The sequence below is a fragment of the Marmota monax genome, unplaced genomic scaffold (genome assembly GCF_021218885.2).
Source record: "Marmota monax isolate L192 unplaced genomic scaffold, Marmota_monax_Labrador192_F-V1.1 WCK01_AAM20220418_F8-fsc00024, whole genome shotgun sequence".
NCBI classification, from domain to species: domain Eukaryota; kingdom Metazoa; phylum Chordata; class Mammalia; order Rodentia; family Sciuridae; genus Marmota; species Marmota monax.
In genome coordinates, this window is record NW_026695224.1 from 35,184,970 (window position 1) to 35,189,695 (window position 4,726).

General features: G+C 57.8%; 1 pseudogene; it reads left to right on the forward strand.

The window, feature by feature from the left end:
- Positions 1 to 3,467: 3,467 nt before the first annotated feature.
- Positions 3,468 to 4,026, forward strand: LOC124086684 (NADH dehydrogenase [ubiquinone] 1 beta subcomplex subunit 3-like; annotated as a pseudogene).
- The last annotated feature ends 700 nt before the right edge of the window (positions 4,027 to 4,726 follow it).

Consider the following 4,726-nt stretch of genomic DNA (forward strand, 5'->3'; position numbering starts at 1 on the left):
TCAGAAGTCACACTGTTCCCCCAGTGTCGTCCGCTGAGTGGGGAGATCTGCTGATCTGAGGCGCTGGTGAGTGATCCTACGTGTTGGTGACGGCCCCGCCCCCATGTCTGAAGTAGACAGGACAGAGGGGGTGGTGGCTATGGAAACCCATATTCAGCAAAGCTGGCAGGAGGTCTCCCCCAACACGATGGCACAGGAGCACCTTGCAGTCTGGTGGTGGGTACCATGTCCGGTGCCTACTGTCCCCCTAGCCTCCCAGCACCCGTCAATGTGTGACTCTTTCGACTGACTGGGAGTTGGCATCTGTGCCAGGTGCTCGGTTAGGCTGCAGAGTGCGAGACGCTGCGGGCCCTCTGGTGTCCATAGGCCCCGTGAGATGATGGTCTGCTTTCTCTGGTGTGGTATCCCAAGATGCCCCCCTGGGAGCCCTCTCCTCCACTCTAAGCCTGTATGACTGGCTCGGTTTCAGGTGGCACCAGCCCCCGATCCTGCAGATCTGCAGCTCTGAGGATGAGATGGCTGTTGGTGGCTGGCGTGGTCCTTGTGCACTGGGGCTGGTGGCATCTGGTAGCCCCAGGTACATGTAGGTAGTAGTAGTCCCAAGGGCACAGCTGGGTGTCATCCATTGTCTGCAGCCCCTTCCTTGGGCCCGGCACGGAACCCCTGATGGGAGGCTAGCCGAGCACTCTCACTGCCCCCACTTCCTGCTCCTGGAAGCCATGATATGTGGGTCTCCTGGTTCCTGTTGCCTGTAGTCAACGTGTTCTCACCCACAGGCTTGAAACACCTGCCTCGGTGGGTGAGCAGGTGGGGGTGGAAAGGGCTCCCAGCTGACCACACAGGCTGCCTGGGGGGCTCAGTGGCACAGATGCTAATCTCCTAGTCTGTCACTTGGCTTCAGTGTGCCAGACAGTGCCCAGGGCTGCTCTTAGGAACCAGCACCTCGTTGTGTCCAGTATGCTAGGGGTCTGTGGGGCAGTTTCAGTCCCCGCCAGAGGACAGCCCACCAAAGCCAGTAACCTGAAGCTCTGCTCAGAGTCAAAGGAGTTGGACCTCAGGGAAGAGTAAACAGCCACTGAGGCCACCTGCAACCTGGGCAGTCCACTGAGTCATCTGCTTCCCAGATGATGCCTTGAAAAGGATCCGTTAGATGGTTCACATCCCAGAAGGCCCCGGGTGAGGTGTGGGCCTGTGGGTCTCAGCCATCACGAGTGGATTGACTGTGGCCACTTTCAGCCGAGGATACTGGCATCGCTCAGACAGGACCCCATCCTGCGGGGCCTCCCCAGTCCACCTCTGCCTGTGGGCGTCACACTGGATGGTGCCGTGTGTGGCTCTGCATCCATTCCGAGGTTCCTCTGCGCAGCCGGCACCCCCGATGGGGCTCTCTGCCCTTGTGCTGGTGGCCCCGTTCTCTGACGCGTTTCTTGGTTCTGATGAAATGCCCTCTCTGGTCCCTGTCTCCCAGGTAAGAGAGGCCAAGCTCCCCTGGAGGCTCCCGGCAGGCCTTCTTCAGCTCTAACCTGCCCTTCGCTCCAGTGTGCACCCCTGGCCATTCTCCCCTGGAGGGGACCCCACTTGGATATTCAGGGGGATTTTGATCCTTGCTCCTATGCAGTCCTCTGAGACAAAGTCAGATTCAGGGACATTCCAAAATAGTGCTTGAGGTGTGATCTGAGGGCAGCAGTGGTCTCGGGCAAGATGAGCAGAAGGATATCCGCGGCCAGGGTCACATGCTGGAGCTGCTGTGTGCACAGGACTCTGGCCCTGTCTGGTCTCAGCGGCTGATGAATGCTGTCTGCCAAGGGCGGGGGTGTGGTGGCAAGGTTGGTCAGCAGGAGAAGCCACTGGATCCCAGACGGCAGGGCTGGGTACTCTTGGGGCCAATGCTCATGGGTGTTGAAGGGATGCATCCAGGAAGAAGCTGTCAGCTACTTCTGCACAATCCAGGACCTGAAAGCCAGGGTACACTGTCCACCACATCTGGCCATGTTTGCGTGGGCACTGGGTACTTCCCTTTGGGGCAGCCAGCTCCAAGGAGGTAGGCCATGTGGACAGGCACCAGCCCCCAGCAGGCCTCACCCTGCCCGGGCCCCTCCTGTGGAGTCAGCACTGCCAGGGGTCATTCCCTCCCTCTGCCCTGCACCCCTGCTACCCATGTCCCCATTCTAATCAACGCATGGTGCTTGGCAGAGGGCTCCTGAAGGAATTCTTCCACCCTCCACGGGAGAGTTAGCACAACCCCTGGCCCAGATGTGATGGGTTGCCGGAGGGAAGGGCCCGTGTGCTCTGGAGGGAGCGGGGCATCTGGGCTCATACCACCCGTGTTCTAGAGCTTTCTCCCAGCACTGTTTATTCATCTCCTTTGTTTGCAGCCTCCTAATCTGTTTCTTTTGAAAGCCACGTTATTCCTTTAAAAGCCTGTCAGCGGGGTTTGGTGGCCCACGCCTGTCATCCCAGCAGCTCGGGAGACTGAGGCAGGAGGATTGTGAGTTCAAAGCCAGCCTCAGCCATGGTGAGGTGCTAAGCAACTCGGTGAGACCCTGTCTCTAAATAAAATACAAAATAGAAAATAGGGCTGGGGATGTGGCTGGGTGGTTTAGGGCCCCTGAGTTCAATCCCTGGTACCAAAAAAACAAAAACAAAAAAAGCCTTTCAGATGGCAGTTGTGGCCACAGCTAGGGTTGGAGGCCAGGGCCTGGGCTGACCATAAGCCTCTCACAGGTGCTGTCCTGGAAGCTCAGCCCCTGCTCTGGCTTTACCTGCCCTGCCCGGTGCAGGCAAAGATGGACAGCATAGCTAGCCAGGAGTGTGGACACTGGTGGCCCTTCACTCTCCATGTGGCAGCGGCTGAGCTTGGCTTGGTCACTACCTTCTGCTGCCCACATCCACTGTGAGGGGACTTCATCGAAGACCCTGAGTTCAGACAGGGGCCACCGACTGCTTCCGGGGAAGGGGGCCTCCTGGTGGGGAGACAGTGACGACCGCCCGAGTTCCTGGGTCTGGCTGGGGCAGCCCAGGAAGCTCACCGCACCGGGCTGGGGGTGCGTGTGGCTCTCGGCTGAGCTCTTCCCCTCAGTGTCTTGCTCCTTCAAGAGGAAGTGGGGCGGTTCCCTGTCCAGAGAGCGCTGCCTCCGCCCTGCCCCAGCTCACAGCCCCTTCTGTGTGGGGAGTGTCTGGCTGGCTGCAGGTGGCAGGCAGACCCTGGCCTTGGTGGCCCCCATCCACCCGTGCTGATAGCTGGGGACTGTGGGGCTGTCACAGAGGGGCTGCCGAGTGGAGGGCCAGCCCCCGGGCCCACTTTACCCAGGGGCCCGCCCACTGCACTGCCCAGGAACAGGACAGTGCGGAGAAGCTCTGGGAGGCCCAGGGCCCAGCATCATCAGGGGTGGCTGCACTTAGCTTCACTGTCAGGACAGAAAGCAGTTCTGTTCCTTTCTTGCTGGTATGAGCCACAGGAAGGACACTGTCGCCAGGGTTCAAGAGGTTCAGAGTGGACGGTTGACTATTGAGTGTCCTGAGAGGTCAAATTGCTGTAAGAAAAAGTTCATGTGGTCATACGTATTCAAAATCATTAAGACAACATTTTAAAAGAATCATCTAAATAAAGACATGGCCCCTGGACACGGACACGGACATGAACATGGTCATGGAAAACTAGAACTTCCAGATTATAGGCAATGGAAGATAGAAGGGACACCATGACAAACTGTCCAGGAGAAGCTGGCTGCAAAAGGGCTCAGGGATCCATGGGGCCGCAATGAAGCTTGGAGATACATGGGTGGCTTTGCACACAATGTTTCCTTTGTTGGTGTATTATTAAAAGGATTTAAATGGGGATTTGCTGCTTTTGTGGTAGCCGTAGGGGCCGAATATTATCTGGAGTCCCAGAAAAAAGATAACGATTATCACTGAAGATAGTATCTGGAAATATCTTGGTGACTCCTTAATTCTCTTATAAAAATAAGATTTCTTCACTATATCGTACTTGTCCATGTGTTTGTCCCTTAAAGAATACTAGTAAGGTTTAATAAAGTAAGAAAAACATTTAAAAAAAAAAGAGGTTCAGAGTGGCAGGCAGGACAGGCAGGCCGGGGGGTTTCCAAGCCCAGGCAGAGCGGCGCCTCCCTGCCCGCCACCCCTGGTGTGTGGCAGTGGTTGGCAGTGTTCACTGGCTGTGGTTGACAGAGGTGACTGCAGGACAGCCGGGGGAGCAGATGCTGAGGGCCCAGGCTGTCCTGCAGTCCTTCCTGACTCCCACCTTGCTCTGGCCTCGGACTGCGGGCCTGGGCAGGGCAGTGAGAGCAGACAGCTGGTGGGGCCGTGGCCCGTGGCTGGGAGGAGCCCTGGGCTGGCCGGGAACCTGCTCCGAGCTCACCTTTGTCTTGTGGGCCTCCTTCTGGAGCTGCCCCCTCTTTGTTCACGCAACATCCCTGGCCCCAGACCTCTGCCCACCACACCCCGAGGCGCGTCTCTGCAGTGTGTGCACCTTCCGTGTTAGACATTCCCGATGAGCACGACCCTGTGGGGCTGACAGATGTCCTTCTCTGCTCACAGATGTCCCTTCTGGGCCTGGGGCTCAAAGCAGTCAAGTCCTGAGGAGCTCACAGACTCCCTCACTCAGTGGTGAAGGGTACTGCTCCCGGCCAGCAGCTTGGGTGCGAGTCCCACAGAGAGGGCGATGGAGGCGCAGGCAGTGGCCAGCCCTTCAGGAGTACTTATATGG